Source organism: Pleurodeles waltl, chromosome 5 (genome assembly GCF_031143425.1).
Source record: "Pleurodeles waltl isolate 20211129_DDA chromosome 5, aPleWal1.hap1.20221129, whole genome shotgun sequence".
Lineage (NCBI taxonomy): Eukaryota > Metazoa > Chordata > Amphibia > Caudata > Salamandridae > Pleurodeles > Pleurodeles waltl.
Genome location: NC_090444.1, coordinates 10806785 through 10827639, shown reverse-complemented (window position 1 = coordinate 10827639; position 20855 = coordinate 10806785). Strand labels below are relative to the sequence as shown.

At 45.4% G+C, this 20855-nt stretch overlaps 1 protein-coding gene across 1 annotated transcript in view; it reads right to left on the bottom strand.

The window, feature by feature from the left end:
* LOC138296924 (zinc finger protein 11-like) overlaps positions 1–20855 on the bottom strand; it is a 363057-nt gene that overhangs the window by 323188 nt on the left and 19014 nt on the right. The gene's annotated exons all lie outside the window — the stretch shown is intronic.

Here is a 20855-nt window from a genome sequence, read left to right as displayed (position 1 = left end):
CATACAGTAACACAGCCATGTACCCACTCACCCATACACTGTGACCCCCAAGCACACAGTGATATATAGACTAACACACCCAGGCACACATTAATGCACACACTTACACACACAGACATACACTGATGCACACACTGACACGCCCAGGCACTAATGCATACAATGACATACCCAGGTACGCATACAGTAACACACCCAGGCACACACTGACATATATGCAGACATATCCAGATATGCACTGTTGTACACACTGACATATCCAAGCAAACACTGATGAATGCAAGGACACACTCATCCATACACTCATACACCCAAGGACACCCTGACGTACAGACTAACACACCCAGGCAAACAATGGCGCATACAGTAAAACACCAAGGCACATACCCTGTGTTAGAAATGGGTTCTCTAGTTGGCAGTCAGTTTACACCTTGTCCAAGTAGGGACCATCACTCTAGTCATGCTAAGGGAGATACACAGTGCACATAACCCCTGCTCATCCCCATGGCAGCTTGGCACAGGGAGTCAGGTTATTTCAGAGGCAATATGTAAATTATTTGTACAAACACACACAGTAACACGGTGAAAACACCACAAAAGGATTGCACTTCAGTTTAGAAAAATAGCCAATATTTATCTAAATCAAACAATACCAAAACGATAAAAATTCAATATACATAAGAAAATATATGAATTTTTTAAGGAAAAAGAGTCTTAATCCAAAGAAATCAATGGATCCGTTGTTTTGGCACAAAGGGCCTTATTACAACTTTGGAGGAGGTGTTAATCCATCCCAAAAGTGACGGTAAAGTGACGGATATGCCACCAGCCGTATTACGAGTCCATTATATCCTATGGAACTCGTAATACGGCTGGTGGTATATCCGTCCCTTTACCGTCACTTTTGGGACGGATTAACACCTCCTCCAAAGTTGTAATAAGGCCGAAAGTACCTGGTATGCATAAAAAATAAAGATGCACAGGCGAGCGTGGATCAGAAAGGCAAACGATGCGTTGATCCCTTAATCGCAAGTGAGGCCGTGTGTTGATTCTTTCACTGCAATGCGTCGGATTCCGGACAAGCAACCTCCCAGGGACGATGCATGGAAAATACGGACGCATGGCAGCAATGAATCCGCGCTGAGCTGGCAGTGAGTCGACTGCATTGATTTTTCAGCTGCAGTACAGGCGCTGCATAGATTTTTCTGCCGCTCTGCTCTGGTGCATGGTATTCCACTCAGGTTCTTTCAGCTTCTCCTTCCAGGGGCCCAGGGACTGAATGTGGCACCACTTGGCACATCAGGGCGTCTCAGCAAGAGAGCCCAGGTGCTGGTAGATGAAGTCTTTGATGTCCCTGAAACTTAACAGGAGGCAAGCTCAGTCCAAGCCCTTGGAGAATCTTTACAAGCAAGATACACAACAAAGTCCAGTCTTTTCCCTCCTAGGGCAGAATTAGTAGTAGCAGCAGGCCAGCACAGCAAAGCAACATGAAGTGGCAGGTCCTCCTCAAGCATCCAGTTCTTCTCCCTGGCAGAGGTTCCCCTTGATTCAGAAGTGTTCTAAAGGTCTGTGGTTTTGGATCCACTACTTATACTCATTTCGGCCTTTGAAGTAGGTAAACTTCAAAGGAAAGTCTTTGTAGTGCACAAGACCCTGCCTCTTCTTTGCCCTGCCCCAGCCACACTCTAGGGGTTTGGAGACTGTATTGTAAGGGGACAGACACAGCCCTTTCAAGTGTAAGTGACAGCTCCTCCCTCCCACTCTAGCCCATGAAGACCCATTAGGATATGCAGGACACACCTCATCTCCCTTTGTGGTTACTGTATAAAGTGAATTCACAATCAGCCCAATTGTCAGTCTGACCCAGACGTGGCTTCAGCAGCCAAGCAGAGGCACAGAATGGTTAAGCAAGAGAATGTCCACTTTCAAAAAGTGGCATTTTCAAACAGACAGTCTAAAAAACAACTTTACCAACATTTTTAAATTGTGAGATCTGAGGCCTCAAACTCCATTTCTCTATCTGCTCCCAATGGGAAACTGCGCTGAAAATATATTTACAGGCAATCCCGATGTTACCCTATGGGAGAGATAGGCCTTGCAATAATGAAAAACAAAATTTGCAGTATTTTACTATCCCGACATGTAAAACACACCTGTACATGTCCTACCTTTTAAATACACTGCATCTTGCCCATGGACCTCCCTAGGGACTACCTTAGGGGGGTGCCTTACATGTACAAAAAGGGATGGTTTGGGCCAGTTAAAAATGCACACACAAACACTGCAGTGGCAGGTCTGAGACATGTTCACAGGGCTACTCATGTGGGTGGCACAATCCATGCTGCAGGCCCACTAGTAGCATTTGATTTAGAGGCCATGGGCACACACAGTGCACTTTACTAGCGACTTATCAGTAAACCAAATATGCCAATCATGGATAAACCAATCACCAATCCAGTTTAGTCATAGAGTACTTGCACTTTAGCACTGGTCAGCAGTGATAAAGTGCCCATAGTCCTAAAGCTACCAAAAACAAAGTTCAGCACAGGTTCATAACAGGAGGTCAAAAGCCAAAAAGATAGGGCAAACCACGCCAAGAGCTGACAGGTCTAACACCCAGGGACACACTGATATATACGCTGATACATACAGGCACGTACTAATCCAGACACTGACACACTCAGATAGACACTCATGCATTCACTGAAACACCCAAATCCCGATGCACACGCAAAGAGTGATGCATACACTAACACACCCATGCACACACATTTGCATAGGCTCACACCCCCAGGCACACCCTGACATATATGCTGACATACCCAGGCACATACTGATGTATACAGTGACATACCCAGGCAAACACTGATGCATACACTAACATATCTAGAGACACACTCATTCATGCACTCATACACCCAAGCACACACTGATGTATAGATTAACACACCTGGTCACACACTAATGCACACACTAACACATCCAAGCACACCTTGACATATATGCTGACATACTCACACACTGATGCATATACTGACATATCCAGGCAAACACTGATGCCTACACTAACATAGCCATGCACACACGTATGCATACTCTCACACACCCAGGCACACCCTGACATATATGCTGACATACCCAGACACACACTGAAGTATACATTGACACAGTCACCTTTGTGCCATAGTTCAAGGGTGATTGTGTGAGTCTATCATAGTTTGTGTACTGGAAGGGTACCCTTCTAGTACAAAATACTATATGTAGACACACTCGAAACTTTTCCTATGTTGTGTGTGTGCTGCACAGTGCAGCACGCATGCAAAGTCAGAAAAGAAAGGAGAAATGAAAATATTTCTCCCTTTAACGCTTGCTTTCACATGGCCTTAACTTTTGGCACAAAACCATGTCTACTATTGTTTGCAGCTATGGTTTCGCGTCAAAAGGAATGGTGGTTGCATTAGAACACCCTTGTAACACCCCCTTGGTGTTAAGTAATGCAAAGCAGTGCTTCACGCTGCTTTTTTAAAAAACTTTTAGAGTACTTTTCAGGGCAAAACAAGTTTTGCACTGGAAATTAAATGATAAAAAAAGATTTTGCGTTGATTTGCATCACTTTTGTAACACAAACTCTGCATAACATCTTAGTAAATATACCCCCCTGTGTTCAGAAGAAGATTTTTGAGCATGAGTAAACAAAAAGGAGGCTAGAGACCTCTGCAACAAGTCCCTCTTAATTATGTAATGGACAGAAGATGACTTAGCTCTGTCAACTTTGTAACTATGACACAGTAATTTCCACCATCCCATGAAAGTAATCTGCGTGGTGTCTTTACAATTTGAAGTTATTATTTGCAGAGCAATAGCAATAAAAGATCCACAACTTTCCAGTCATGGGATCAACCTTCCAGGTACAAGAGGATCCTCCTAGAAACCTTAAAACTATATTGAATGGTACTTGAACAGAGCAAAGATCAACAATCTTATTAAAAACCTGAAACAAAAAAGGGAAACCCTATGACATTCAAACATATGTAAAACATTGGTGTTACCTGCAGTACAGGACCGGCACTTGATATCAGTAGAGAGTTTCATTTAAAAAAGAGAGTAAGGGATTGAAAATAACCTATTATAAAAAAAGTGGTGCTAACTGAACAGGAAGACCAATTTTTATTCCTTAAGTATATTGGTAAGGGCTGATTTAAATCTTTTTCCCATTGTAATTCCACATTGTTTTTTACTCTGGAGAAGTCTAAAGAAAATAAAGCTTTGTAAATTTGAGACGCTTTCTGCTCAATACCAGAATTAGTGACGGCGAATGAAGGATCAGTCACCTGTGAGGACTGTATAGATGTAACAGGTGAAACTTGTGTAAGGGAGTGTATTAGTTGTTCAAATTTGCACTGTTAAGATGATGGCATATTAAAAATTTGTCAATGTATAGAATCACATGAATTGATTATTCTAGATACGTGATACCTTTATGAATCCAATTATGACAGAAAATAACTTTATTAATTTTAAAGTTTTTATTATACCATGTAAGGGAGAAGATAAAGTTGTACAATGCAAATGCAGGTTGAAGAATAAAGAGTTTAACAAGGTGAGGAAAAAAAACGGGGTTTATGTGTAAAATATGCTAACTCTAAGAAAGGAAAGGGAGCTATAGAATCAATTTCTATATGCTTTCAAACTGTGGGAGTGATGACAGAATCTGGAGAAAGTGACGTCAAATTAGTTTGAGGATAAAAGCAGAGTGGTAAATTATAAAGTCAGGGAAGTTATTTCTACCTTTATCTTTATATATTTTAAGTTTGTATAATGAGATGTGTAGCATTTTACCATTCTATTGACATTTCCATAGAATGGTGTCAATCGGTTTAAAATATTTATGAGGCATCTTCACAGGGAGCATCTATACACTTTAGTTGACATTTTGCAACATCATCATCTTAATAGTGTCCAATCTGCCCCACCAAGAAAGAAATAGAGACAACCATCGTACACAAAGGGAATGGGGATGCTATTAAATTTCTTCCAGATTAATAGCAATAGTTCACCTAATTGAAGAGGAGTGTTTAACATCTACATTTGATACATGTGGAGTACCAAGAGAAGCCACAATTTGAAAACATGTCTTTAAAACAATATGTATTCAATGGTATGACCCCTGTTTTGTCAATATTTAATGTGTATCCTAATACCCAAGAATAGGAATGCAAACCAAAAGTGGGGAAAAGGGGAAGCCCTGTCTAGTACCTCTTGTTAAATCAAAATAAGCAGAGTGGAGGCCATCAGCAAACACAGATGTACTAGGTGCAGAATAAAGCAGGTTAATATATTTTAAAGTATTAGGGTCACATTTATGGCAGTGAAAAAGTTTTAGTAAAAAAATCCAATTTACTCTATCAAAGGCTTTTTCAGCAATTAGTGTAATTGCAACAAGGCAGCATGTATAACATTAAGGATGGTTCTGTATGTGCCTACGCTGGGGCTAGGAAGGATGAGGGGGGCCCTAGTAGCGGTTAGCGCATAGTGAGGTCGATTGAACACTACACCTAAAGTGAGAATGCACACAGCCTTCCCGAATCAGTGCTCACTCCATCAGGGTGACGGAAAGACAGAGATCTCTGAGCACTGCTCTACTCCAGTCTAATCCAATAAAGGTTAAGAGACTGAACTATTTGTGGAGCCCTCCTGCTTGGCAGCCAGCGAGCAACACCATTACTCAATATGTGACTCCGCGACAGACTACCCATAGGGTCAATTGGAAGGAGCGGAAGCGCCTGAGGGCACCACAGGGGGGTCGACGGAAGAAATGGGGGTGAGCTCACGGAGGCGACACGTGGCTCAGAGAGTGGCAGTCTGGACGGAAGTGAATCTGCTAACAGCTGTTGCCTGTAAAACGGCAGAGAAAGTCGGGGAAGCTGAAAATAATATTACCACCCTGCAGAACGACGTGCAACAACTTAGACAGCAAGTCCAGCAATTAAATGGAACTACGTCTGTCTTGAGGAACGGGCAGAGAATGCGGAGGGCCGCTCATGGCGCAATAACATTCGCCTCCTGAGCATCCCAGAAGGTGCTCTATGGAGCGGTTCCTGGATCAATGGGTGGTTGATGTGTTGGAACCAAAAGGCCAATCTACACATTGTGCTATTGGGCGGGCACACAGAGCGCCAGTGCCCATGTCTATACCGGGAGTCCCTCCGCAACCTATAATAGCTCGACTAACGAATAAACAGGGACCGAAACGAAACACTAAGGACACCAAGGGGAGATGCAGTGCCACAACATGACGGCCACAACATTGACATATACCCTGATTACACCCGCAAAGTCCAAGAGCGTCGTAAAACATCCAGGGAAGTCAAACAACAGCTGCATCTATGGGACGCTGATACATGCTCCTGTGCCCCGCCACACCTAAGGTTATCACTGTTGGAATAACACTTCTTTAACAACTCCTCGGATGTATGGTCATGGCTAGATATAACTGGAGCCCCGCAACGGACACTGCTAGGAGAAACAGATGCATACCACAGGCAACGTAAACAGAAAAGACAGAAGCGGTCCCGTAAACCTACCAATACACAGGAGGACAGTGAAAGCACAGGCAGAGTGATCATACAGAAGGATGGTACCACAGAGCAGAAACCAAGGCACAGGCCAATGGAATCGGAGACTCACGAGGATGCAAACACTGACGCTGGAGACAAAGCGTCATCTGACAACAACTCAAGTGACACAGTCCCAGATACTGAGCACAGAGGCATGAGGCACTTCTACTTACATAACCTTCCTACTCCGCGGTCCAACTAAGACTTGGCGCTTAACAAAGCTGCAATGAACTGACCTCTGTCCATATAGACTGTTAATGGAATAGTGGTACAGTAGAGCTGAGAGGGCCGTGGAGCGTGATGCTGGGGAGCGTGACAAGGCCCTAGCCTAGGAGAGGCTAAGTGAATAGATACGGAATAGGCCTCTTACCGCGAAGCATGCACTTTATGGAACTATGTGGAATTCATACCTAAGAATTGTGTCATATAGGCAGCTGAGGGGAGCACTGGGAATTTGTTCATCTTTTTCTCCTGTTCCTTTCCTTTTTACCCTTTTTTTTCTTTCTTCTTCCTTGTTTCATTTTTTACACTGGTGAACCTTAAATATGTTCATTGAGGGTATGATAGTGGTCGTCGTGACACATCGACAGGGGTTTGCAAGAATGCTATTAGTGGTTGTGAGTGTGTGAGTGCGTGTGTGAATGTTGTGAATGTGTGTGGGGAGTGTTTGTGAGGGTGTGAGTGTTTGTAGACGGAGTGAGGGGGGTGTGAGTGTTTGTGGACTGGGGTGGGGGTGATTGAGTGATTGTGGATGGGGAGAGGGGTGAGTGCATGTGAGTGGATGTGAGCGATTGAGTACGTGAATGCGATTAAGCTGATGGAAGGGGTGAGTGCGTGTGTGCATGTGTATGTAAGTGGATGGGAGGCGGTGAGTGTTTGTGTGAGTGGACGGTGGTGCGTGTTTGTGTGAGTGAACGGGAAGAGCGGGTGCATGTGTGTCAGTGAACAGGGAGAGCGGGTGAGTGAGTGTATGTGGTGCAGAGGGATGGGGAGAGGGGAGTGAATGCATGCATGAGTGCAGTGTTTGTGTATGCATGTTAGTGTGAATGGGGTATATGATGTGAGTGGGGGTGTGTTTGTGTGTGGGAGTATGTGGACGTGTGTGCGGAAAAATGCTGGCAGTCTTCGGCCTAGCGGACCGCAAAAAAGCGGCGGGACAGCGGAGTATTGGCGGTTTCGCTTAGGCCAAACTGCCGGACTCGTAATTTGGTGGTCTTCACCACTGACCCGTCGGCGGTGAGACCACCACCGTGGGTCTGGCGGTCTTAAGACCACCCGACTCGTAATGAGGGCCATAGTGTTCTCAGAGGCTGATACCAATATGTTCTGGATGGGTGATTTAAATTGTATACTTGATGGGGATTTAGATAATTGCCTAGCGAGATATAACACAAAGCCCAAAATGACAGCACTTAGGGCTCTGCCATGCATCGAGGGACACCCATCCAAACAAGCGTGAATACACGTTACTCCCCTACACGTGGCACATTTAGCAGACTAGATCACATACTCATGACCACACGATGGGCAGCACAGATCACTGAGGGAACTCACCTGACATAATACCTCTCAGATCATGCCCCAGTTACATGCACGATTGAATGGGGATGGGGGGCCAACCAATCCCATCAATATGGAAACTAATGGCTGATGTATTAGAAGATTCTGTGGAAAGGGAAATAATCAGGGAGGCCAAAAGAGGCTACTTTGAAATGAACTGGATGTCAACGGCCACCCGAGCTTTGGAATAGGAGGCCATGAAAGCAGCTTTGAGGGTCCGCTGTGTTGGGCTCACGTGTGGAGTCCGAAAAATCCTGCAGGCAGAGCATCTCACTAAGGAGAAGGGCTTGGAGCAAATTCAAAACTCTTTTCCCAGAACTATGCAGGCACAAAATGAGGAGTCAGAATTGAAACGCCAACTGGTGGCTGTGAGAAATAGGCAGAACAATACACCCTTAAGCAATACCGACAGCTGCTACACAGGGAGGGCAATAGCTCCCGCAGACTTCTGGCCTGGATTCTACACCGCAAAGCGCCTGACACTACCAATCTTAAGACACCAAAGGGGAGGACATCTATACACAGCAAGCTATCATGAACACGCTGAGGGACCACATAGAGGCGGTCTTTACTGCCCCGAATGACACACGGGAGAGCAGATTCTGACTTACTTGACTGGGCTACCTCTGCCCCTGTTGCAGGGTGTGGTGGCACAGGAACTGGAGACCAGCCTTACCTTAGAGAAATTGAGACTGGCACCTGTGTCCCTCCCTGGAGGCAAATCGCCGGGAAGCAATGGGTTACCGGCGCAGTTTTACCAGGCTTACACTGAGGATATCATGCAACATCTTTTAGAGGTGCACCTGTAGGCAAAACAACAGGGGGTACTTCCTCCTACTATGAGAGAGGGCAGAATGGCTATGATACTAAAGCCAGGATCTGACCCATTAGACCCCTCGTCATATTGTCCACTTACAATGATAAATACAGACACTAAGATAACATGCAAAGCACTAGCCCTCTGGCTGAAGCTGATGATCTCTCAACTTGTACACGAGGATCAATGCGGGTTTATTCCGGGGCGGAATACAACAATGAACTTACAGCGCTTAATGCATGTGATGCATGAGGTTGAGGGGAGGGAAGGGGGACTAGCAGTAGTTTTGGTAGATATTGCCATAGCTTTGGATACTGTGAATTGGGAATACTTAATGGCTGTGTTGCAGGAGATGGGGTTTGGTCAGCACGTTAGAATGTGGATAAAGTTGTTGTACGATGTCCCCACAGCCAGCGTTTGAGTCTGTCGAATGTGTTCAACCTCTTGGGGATCCAAGGGATCTTGGGGATCGGAAATAGGACACGGCAGGGGTGCCCCCTTTCCTCCCCTGCTATTTGCCATAGCCCTGAAACCCCCAGCAATTCAGATCCGCCATGATGTGGCTGAATGAGGTATACGAGTAGGAGATACAACTCCCATTGTGTCGCTTAATGCGGATGATACTTTATTCTGCCTCACAGCCCCTAGGCGCTTTATGCGGATGATACGTTATTCTGCCTCACAGCCCCTAGACGCTTTATGCGGATGATACGTTATTCTGCCTCACAGCCCCTAGGCGCTTTATGCGGATGATACGTTATTCTGCCTCACAGCCCCTAGACGCTTTATGCGGATGATACGTTATTCTGCCTCATAGCCCCTAGGCGCATTATGCGGATGATACTTTATTCTGCCTCACAGCCCCTAGGCGCTTTATGCGGATGATACTTTATTCTACCTCACAGCCCCTAGACGCTCTTTGCCCATTCTGCTGTGTCACCTTGATACATTTGGAGAAATTATGGGATTGCGGTCAATCCGCGGAAGTCACCGATATTCCCACTGGGAGGGTTGCAGGGGGGGGATGTTGCGGCCTTGCCGATGCTGCCCCTGAGGTGGGAAACAGAACAATTCTGATATTTAGGAATAAACGTTGCCCACACCCCACAGAAACGGAAACAGTACAACATTGATAGAATAATAATGGGTTCCTGGGCGTCAGTGCAGTTTTGGACCTCTCTGCCCTGGTCAGTGATGGGACACGTGGCAGTGTCCAAAATGGTGTTTCTGGTGCGATGCCTGTACACCTTACCACACTCTCCTGACATACTAGCACAAGCGCCTTTCAGACATTTGCACTCCATGTTCATCACCCTCGTCTGGATGGGGGGTAGCTGGGGAATATCTCCAACTACCTACAGTGGAGGGCAGATTGGAGGTTCCGAATATGGAATCCTACCACTAGGCATCACACATACAACATGCTGCCCACTGGCTAGCAGAGGAAGGGAACTGGAAGAAGGCTTCATTGGCAGATGCAACACGACATGCATCGCTGCCCCATCTTTTGCATGCTGGTGGATGGGACCTACAGAGTCCCGCATCTCATCAGACAAACGGCATCACTGTGGGATAGAGAGCTGAGAGCAGTATTGAGAAGGGCACCATTTGCACAGGAAGATGACTTCTGGTATCTACCAGCTTTGGAGCCGTGGAGAAGGGTGGCTGTGTGATGCTCGCTGACTTATACCCAGGTGAAGAGTTTATCACCTTTGAAGCAGCACAGGAGGTAATGGCAGTGGGCGAGGGACAACTTTAAACGTATACCTGCATAGCAGCTATTGCCTGCAACCTATGGCTTGTATATCCAGCTACCCCTCATCCTCCTCCTATTTAGAGCCCTACTGGAGCCGGGCGGTACACCACATTTGGTTTCCCATTTATATACAACTATGCTGGTGGATAGGCAGACGCCCCAATTCCCGGCGGAGCTGGGCATTACCATAGATCCTATGGCATAGAATATGCTCAATGGTAGAGGGCATGCTCCCTGACTCACAGTTTTCTGTAATGCATGATTAAAACTTGTGCACTTTAATTACCTACACAGAACCGACATCACACTGACGCTTCTTCATAGAATCGACTCTGATAGACAGACAGAATGCCCCAGATGTACTGATAAATTGACTATGTTCTTACACCTGGCATTGTGGTGCCCACTGGTGCTGGGATTTCACGGTCCCCCTGGCACCCTTGGCATGTCTACTGGAGATATTAAGCTGCGTAGAGGCAGGAAGATTGTCTACAAGTTCAGTTAATTGACGCTCCTCCTAGCCAATGGGAGGGTGGCAATTACATGGCTAGACCAAGCATGGATGGGTGGAAAAGAGATGCAACTGAATGGGCGGTGGCAGAAGAAGTCCGATTATGAAACTGCAGGCATGATGATAAGGCAGCTGAGGATCTCCCAAAATTATTATTATTATTAAACAATTATTAAACAACCTAAGATCTCTAAATCTTTATGGTGTTTGCGTCCTTGTTCATCAGCACTAACTGTTATTTACAGCCTTTCGTTTTGTATTATTTTTTGCATAGTTAGTGTTAAAAATGGGGTCTTTGATCCGCAGTCAGGTTACCTCCTTTAGAAGCAGGGTCCCTCACTCTAGTCACGGTAAAGGAGAATCACACTCAGTTAACCCCCACTCACCCCCTTGGTAGCTTGGCACGAACAGGCAGGCTTAACTTCAGAAGCAATGTGATAAGTATGTGTACCAACACACAGTAATACAGTGAACCACTACAAAATGACACAACGACAATGACCATACGAATTTAGCACTTAAAAGCAAGAAAACAGTGATCTGAGGTGAAAACACTGCAAGTTGGTAAAACACTGCGTCGTAACAGCGTAGTTCATGGAGTCGGTCAACCCCCAGGTACAGTACCTTTAGAACAAGTAGAAAACAGGCAGGTGCACGGAGTCAGGGAGAGCGGCTTCACTGGATCCGATGCGGCGTCGGTTCCGGTGCCACGGGACAGGAAGACTGGGGCATCGCACTCCGGGGTTGGGTCCTCTCTACAGGGCGGTGGAGGTGTGGCGGCGTCAGATGCGAAGTCGGTCCCTTGGTTCCAGCAGATGCGAAGTCTGACGGAGTTACGATGCTTCGGGACGACCGCACTGGGTCGCGATTATGTCACAGGGCCGCAGGCGCTGCGATGGCGTTGGATCGCCACGGACGTTGGACTTACGACACTCTGGTGTCAGTGACGTCAGGCAGGCTTACCGATTGCAGCAACGCGATGCCTATAGGGTCACCAAACTTCTACGAGGTCCACAGCCTCGGGGAAGGCGGCATCACAGTTCCAGGGTAGCGGCGTCAGCTCACAGGGTCGTCGGATTCCCAGTCAGGCTCGGACTTTTACGAGGTCCACGGCCTCAGGGCAAGCAGCATCACAGTTCCGGGCAGCAGCAGCCTTTCCGAAGTTGCACGGCGTCCGACATCGGTAGACTGTTTTTTCTCCAGGAGTTCACTTCCAGGGGTCCAGGAGCTGGAATGGCACCCTCTGGCAAGCTAGAGTCCACAGCAAGTAGACTCAGGTCTGGTTGGTGAAGCCGTTGCTGTCCCTGAGGCTTCAAAACATGAGGCAAGCCCTACTCCAAGCCCTTGGAGTCACTTCTCAAGCAGGAATGCAACAAAGTCCAGTCTCTGTCCCTTTGCATAGGCAGAAGCAGCAACTGCAGCATAGCTTAACAAAGCACAGTCACAGGCAGGGCAGCACTTCTCCAGGCAGAGGTTCCTCTTGAATCCTTGAAGTAATCTAAAGTCTGGGGTTTGGGGTGCTCTTCTATTACCCCCCTTTCTGCCTTTGAAGTAGGCCTACATCTAAGCTAAGTCTCAAGTGTCTGTGAGATCCTGCCTTGCCCAAGCCAGGCCCCTGCCACACACCAGGAGGTCGGGGACTGCATTGTGAGAGGGCAGGCACAGTCCAGCTAGATGTGAGTGACCACTCCTCCCTTCTGCTCCAGCACAGATGGCTCATCAGGATATGCGGGCTACACCCCAGCCCCCTTTGTGTCACTGTCTAGCGAGAGGTGCAAGCAGCCCAACTGTCAAACTGACCCAGACAGGGAATCCACAAATCACACAGAGTCACAGAATAGTTTAAGTAAGAAAATTACTACTTTCTAAAAGTGGCATTTTCAAACATACAATCTAAAAAACAACTTTACTAAAAGATGTGTTTTGAAATTGTGAGCTCAGAGACCCTAAACTCTACATGTCTATCTGCTCCCAAAGGGAATCTACGCTTTAATCGTAATTAAAGGTGGCCCCTATGTTATCCCATGAGAGAGATAGGCCTTGCAACAGTAAAAAACGAATTTGGCAGTATTTCCACTGTCAGGACATGTAAAACACATAAGTACATGTCCCACCTTTTACATACACTGCACCCTGCCCATCGGGCTACCTAGGGCCTACCTTAGGGGTGCCTTACATGTATAAAAACGGAGGGTTTAGGCCTGGCAAGTGGGTGCACTTGCCAGGTCGAACTGTCAGTTTAAAACCGCACACACAGACACTGCCGGGGCAGGTCTGAGCCATGTTTACATGGCTACTCATGTGGGTGGCACAACCAGTGCTGCAGGCCCACTAGTAGCATTTGATTTACAGGCCCTGGGCACCTCTAGTGCACCGTACTAGGGACTTACTAGCAAATATGCCAATCATGGAAAGCCAAATACATACACATTTTACATATGAGCACTTGCACTTTAGCACTGGATAGCAGTGGTAAAGTGCCCAGAGTAACAAAAACAGCAAAAACAGAGTCCAGTACATGTCAACAACCTGGGAAACAGAGGCAAAACGTTAGGGGAGACCACACCAAGGATGCCAAGTCTAACTGTTAGCTAACATCTTTCCTGCTCTAAAATGTCCACCATAAGATTTAGCATTCACTTTAAGTAATGCTCCAGATGCGCTGAGGGTAAATTCCTATTGAAATCTAATTTAGCTTGCGTCAGACGGGCTAATGTAGTTGATTTGGCCAAAGAGAAATATTCATGTTCAAGGTTTTTGACTAATTTTAAATTAGAGGTAGTTTCAGCTAATGCTGTCTTTTTCTTGTCTGCTACTTAATGGAGAATAAAACCTCTAGCTGTCTCTTTGAAAGCATCCCATTTCGTATATCAAATCATATTTTGTCTGTCATTGAGTGAGAAAAGTTAATTGGCGGAGCCTTTTAAATTCAGCAACAAAAGATTTATCTTAACAATTAGTTAGTAAAACGCCCTCTATCGGATCTAGGTGTATAAACAATAAGATCTAAATACATAATAACAAGGGCATGGTCTGAGATAAGAATAACGCCTCTTTCCGCATTTGCTGAAGAACCTAAAATAGTGGGCCTCAAAAAATTTAATCTATCCTGGGCCGTAACTGATGAATAGGTGAGTAAAAAGTATATTTTATATAATATCAGTATTTCAAATATGACAGGCATCAACTAACCTCCTAGAAGAAGTAGAATGTTTAAATGTTTTTGCATCTTAGTAGGTGTATAGCATGAAGTAGATTGTCTGTCAAGAAATGGATCCATAATTTGATTACAATCACCTACCATCTCCAAATTAGTATTAGAGCAAGATATTAACTTCAGTGAAACATTATGCAAAAATATGAATCAACCTCAATAGGACCAAAGACATTAAAAACAAAATCAATGCAGGTATATCATTAATCGGAAGGTGACACAAGATCCATCTACCTTCTTCATCCGTTTCTTGATATTCCACTGTGACCAATAAAAATTTGTGAAGTAAAATACAAACCCCATTTTTGTTATTCATGGCAGGGGAACAGGAGTTGACCAAGACAGTTTTTTGTAATGAATTTACGTCTTTTTCCATTAGGAGAGTCTCCTAAAGTAGGATAATTTGACATTTTAATCTGGATAGGAAAGTAATAACCCTTTGTTTCTTCATTGGGTTGCGAAGACCTTTGACATGCCAGGAAGTTATTCAAAGGGAGTGCATAGCTACAAGGACATATTATTGTTATACAATGAGTTAGATACAAAACCAGAATGAATGCAAAAGAAGAAAAATAAGTCTGGTGAAAAATAACATAAAATTAAACAAACGAAAAAATGAAAAAATACGAATATAGAAAAGTAAAGAAGAAAGATGAAAAAAATATAGTACGGGAGACTAACTTGGCCCCCTGAGGATAGGAAGAAACAAATGGTGAAAGGTTAGCGCAACCTAAACCATAGTAATCACAGAAATGTAGAGAAAGGATAGGATTGGAACTGAGGAATGGTGAAAAGCTGAGGCAAGATCCGTCAAGGTTCCATGAGTCACTAGTAGAACAAAACTGCAAGCACCTCCAAGATTGTGAGGAGAAACTGGTGTCTAAGACAAACTCCAATGTGACTGACATGGCACGATGAGGAGCAGAAATAGGCTCCCCTGGCGGACAAATGGAGCCAGGGGTGTCTTTGGATCAAAGCTGTGAGAGAGACGCGTGGAGAGGAGGACTGGTAACTTCCTGCATGGAGGAGGGAGCGAATGATGGAGGAGGAACCACCGGAGAGAGCGTGACAAGGGAGAACTCATAAGGAGAGGACGGAGAAGGAAAGCAGAGCACTGAAAGGACTGAGCGAGGGGAGACGAACAGCATTCCATGTGAGAGCGGAAAGGAGGCAGAATCAGGAGCAGCTGAGCTACCCAGTTTTGCGATCAAGCCTGGCGGCCAGGGTAGCAATACAGATGCCCTGGGTCCTACCGCCACAGCTCAGCAGACCGGTTGTGGCTTGAGGCAATTCCCGGGGACTGCTCAGTCTTTCTGGTGGGATTGATGGGGCACGCATACTACTAAGTGAAGCATCTGGTGTTTAATGGGTATTTACACTGAAGGATGGTGCGGTTGAGACTTCGCATCAGGGTGATGCACTTATGGTGATGAAGTAGCCCTGGTGATGGTCAGTTAAAAAGAAAGCCATATTATTGATACTTCTTGAGGGGGACCATGTTGCTGTGTGGCCTGACACCGGAGAGAAGGCTCTAGAGGGAGAGCCAACATACAGATAGAGAAATAGGACCAGATCTTGTGCCTGTGGGAAAGCCTGACTCATACCATCTAATGTTATTAACTCCTTTGGCTCCCTTGTTCGTTTTAGTATAATAAAAATTACACAGTGACAACTGCTGTGTCCACCACTCATTAAAATCATGACAAGGAGTTACAATTATACAGGATAACAACAAGAAAACTGCACAAGGAAAGAACTAGAAACACTTTCCAACCATGAGAATGGTAGTAAACAATGGGCAATGTCAAAGATGCAGCACAACAATATGACATCCGTCTGCGTCAGATAACCATGAACCTGCAGGGGAGAACAAAAACAAATTCAAGAAGGGAACATCTATCCTTTGCAGCTGACAGGACATGAAAAGACCTGTAAAGGAACAAAGAGAATAAAGAAATCAAGGAAAAGGCAAAAAGCTAGGTGTGGAAGAAAAACATTAGAAGAAGTTTATTAGGACACGTTTTTCTGACGTTCATAACATCTCCCTGATGGACGTTCAAGGAATTCTCTCAGGAGTCTCGCAAACTGTAATCTTGACCTTGAATGTGACCTTGAACAAACATGGGTGTAGGAGACCGAAATTGACATTCAGTGATCTCAAGGTGGTACGCATCTCAAGAAGCCCCTTACAGCACACAGCTATGACATGTCCTAAAAGAAGACTTTGTGACCCAACCATAATATTGGTTTCCTCTGTCTTGCCACTGACAGTAACATAATAAGATCTGTATATTGTAAGATGAAAACAATGATGCCTCAGGGTTTTGTAGGTTGGGCCAAAGTGTGGGGCTGAGGTGCTAAATCGATGCACTCTTTGTATGTTAAAAGGAGGTGAATCCAAGAGACCAACCAATTTTGGAATAGCAGATTGAAGAAAAGCAATTACATCAAAGCGTTCCACCCCTTCTGAAATCTTTATTATATGTAAATCATTACGCCTATTTTGATTTTCTAAATTTATGGTTTTATTTTTTGAGAAGAGTGATTTTTTTTGTTGCCATGGAGTCTATCTTGTTGATAACATCTTGCGTGCCATTAATGTGTTGTTCAACTTCTGACACTCCAGAACTTCCTACGTTTTTCAGTCCAGGTGGGGAACTTAATTTGCACTAAAGGAGATCCCTGGGTGGTATTTGGGTAGATTTTTGAGGGGGTAGTTACTCTTCTGGTGTGATGTTTTTTAGGGGATATTTAAGTTGCACGCATTTCTACCTTCCTATTTTTATAGGATTTTCTTTTCTAAGTTGCTAACTTTTCTAGTTTTATAGATTTCTATATTTTACTCTGGTGACAGGGAAACATGTACAAGGGTATTACTGGATTTACTCTGGTTGTGGGAAATATATACACAAGGGGTTTACCAAATCTAATTTGATGGGGGAAGATATACACACGGATATTCCTGGATCCAATGAGCTCAACGTTATTCACATATGCATCAAAACAAACATTTACCAAACAAATGCATAAAGAATCATAATCCTAGGAAAAAGTGCAATTGTTAACTCACAGCTAATTTTGAAATTTGGCATCAAAATAGCGAGCCTTACTATAGCATCAAACAACAATTTGTGCGAATCAGCAATTTCTACATTATAACATTAAACATTGACAAAACACAACATTCAACATTTAAGAGAAACATAGTCACATTGGGCTACCAGTAACTTAATATCAAAGTGACATTATTTTAACAGGCAGGGGAAATGCTGTCTAGGCCCCAAAAATACGGGGCCCGCGTGCATTCTCTTAGTCCTGCCCGCACCAAGTGCATGTTATCCTGTGACCAAGGGAAGCTCTGCACGGGACTAGGGGAACCTGATAATCCTGTTGATACCAGCTCAGGGGAAAAGATTGGAATCATTAATGCAGAGAAAGAAAGGACTTACTTTAATGACCATAGACCCTTCTTGGCAAAACCTCAGATATGCCTAATCTCCTGGATTCCAATTGTTCTAGTATCCAAACCTCGAATTCCCCCTATGTCACACCCTGGGGTCCTGCGTGTCATCTGTGTCACGCCCAGCAGTCCAAGCGAAGCAAACCTCTCACTTCTTTCAAATACCACCAATGGTAAGGAACCAGTGGCACTGAGAAAACCAGGATAGTCTTATAAGATCAAAGTGTGGGCCCCATATCACACCCAGAGCCTATGTGTACTGTCTGCATCATGCCCAGCGGTCCAAGCGAAAAGACACATCTTACAACAGAGGTGCTGACTCTATGTCCTACTCAGGGACTTATATGTACCACCTGTGATACACCCAGCGGTACAAGTAGTCAGCCTCCCAAAAACAATAAACTAAAACAAAAAGATTCACCTTTCCTAACGCTGACAATTAAAAAAGGTGACTTCTGCCTTGCAGGTATACTTTTTGGTTTTTTTTTGCTAGTTTTCCACACTCCAAATGCTAGGACTAAGGCTCTGATGTAGTCTCTTACCCTAGTGATGGTAGGTTCAGGACAGACCTCTGCCCAGCGGATTCAGCAGAATTTCCAGTCAACTGCAGCGTCAGCTCACCTTTCTTGTTACGCAGATGTGAATCAGTCCGTGCAGGGTCCCCATCCTTTGGTTGCAGGCAGGCTTGAAAAAACAATCAGCCACTATACAGTTGCTCGAGTGAGAATTTTCCTTTAAAAACAAGAGATAAGAAGTGCCTGGCAAAACAGGGAATGGTTTGTTTAATTAAACATTACAGCCAGAAGAGCAGTTACTGCCCTCTGGCTTTACCCAACGTGTTTGGTTGCCTCCTCTGCTCACTGGCACTTGGAGGGGGTTGCTGTCGTGCCCCTGGGCTGTGATCGTGGGATGGCAGCCAAGGTGCTAGCTGACTACACTGTCTGTCCCCGGGCTTGTGGAACAGCCTGAGCTGAACTATTCAACTGGCCATGAGGCACTTGTGTACCTCGAGTTGTGCCCTTCACACCGACACTATGCGTGATTTTGCCTGCCTTACAGCTGGGACACATAGATGCTCAATGGCCATGCCGTTGTTTCCCTCCATGGCCTACTGCTAGTCCACTGCGATATACCATAACAGGAGGCCCAGTGCACCGGAGTCTATGGGAGGGCATCTCTAGCTCCAATCTTCTGTGGATGCTGCTAGTAGAGTGACCCTGCCACTCACTTGCTGCAACTCTTCCTGAGCCTTCTGAGGGCTCCTGCCCTGGTGCCTTCCTGCCTCTGGGTCGTGGTCAAGACATATATACACTCGTCCCTAGTGGTTGGAACAACGTGAGTGCCTACAATGCTATCCTGACTGTGCCCTCCTCTCTGCTCCACTTTTGGGTATCAGGTAAGCTTGCATTTGACTCCATTCCGGCCCTGAGACTAGAGCTCTGATGCAGAAGATCCATCCCCAACACCTTCTAACCATAGGTCTATGGACAGTGCCGCCTCCATTTGGTAGAGCTTTGGGCTTGATTCCAGGTGATCGGCATTCGCTTTGATACTGTTGATGCCCATCTAAACCAGATGGGTGAGAAAATAGATCGCCTATCGACACACCTGGACGATGCAGAGTGCCAATTGCCTGAAGTAGAAGATGGCTCAGCTGAGGTTCTGAAACATCCGGAAAGGGTGGAATGGTTGTTGAGGGGGGCGGCGGATAAAAAAGATCTTGAAGCTCAGTCACACAGGAATAATATCCGCATCACAGGAATTGCTGAAACCTCCAACATGGAGAGGCCAGATACATTTGTGGAGAAGGATAAAACCAACTTTTTCAGATGCTCAACCTTCAAGGACACCTTCACCGTGGAACACATACACCGATCCCTGGGCCCCCATCCTCGAGTGAGTGGGCTCCTGCGTCTAATTGTCATGCCCCTCCTCCGTTTCCGCAATAAGGACACTACACTTCAACTACCCAGAGAGCAGGCCAACCTGCAATACCAAGGATCTGTGATTTCCATCTTCCTCTACTTCACAGTCGCTGTACAAGATGCCAGGTGTAAACTTGCAGATGCTAAGCTGTCCTTCATAAACATGGCCTGAAGTACGCTATGTCACACCCTGCTCGTCTCCAGGTAGAGGTGGGTGGCCAGCACCAAATTTTCACTAAACCGCTGAAGTGGTCAAACTCTGTAAATGATGCAGGGGATTCGACTCCCCCTCCAGGACTCAATCACCGGGATGCTCACCCTCAGCCTCAACGCAATCATCGGCATGTGAACCCCCAATTGACATCATGACTGAGATTCTTAGTGGTTCTGGTGGCCTGATGCCCTAGCCTACTTGGACCTCATTGACACTTCTATTTCTTTTTGTCGATATATGCCCTATTTGAACTCTACCACTTGTTGCCACAGGTATAACCGCTCTTTCAAAGGGCTTGCCCTTCTCGTAGCGTTGTCAGCATCCCCAGGCGAATGCCTGATGGTTACCTCTTTTTTCTGTTTTTGTTTCTAGGGATTCGCCAGTTCTGGATTACTAGTGTGGGTGGGTCATGTTGTTAATTTGTTAATTTGTTCTAATTTGTCATTGCCGCTCGGCTTTCTTTTATGGCCAAACATCATATTGCACTGCACTTACATGCCTGTGGCACATTATCATATTAAAGGACATCTCTATCTCCCATGTCCCCTAAGACCATACAGTTACAATGCCTTACATGGAACATTTGTGGTTTAAACAACCCCCGAAAAGGTAAACAGCTCCTGGCATTTCTCACCAGACACTGGATTACACTAGCCTTTCTACAGGAAACTCAGTTATCACCCCGAGACGACTGTCAGTTTGCTCACTAAGGGGGCCAAAATAAGTTCTTCTCCTTCTATAGCTCCTTCTGCCGAGTGGTTAGTATACTTGTCCGAAAATC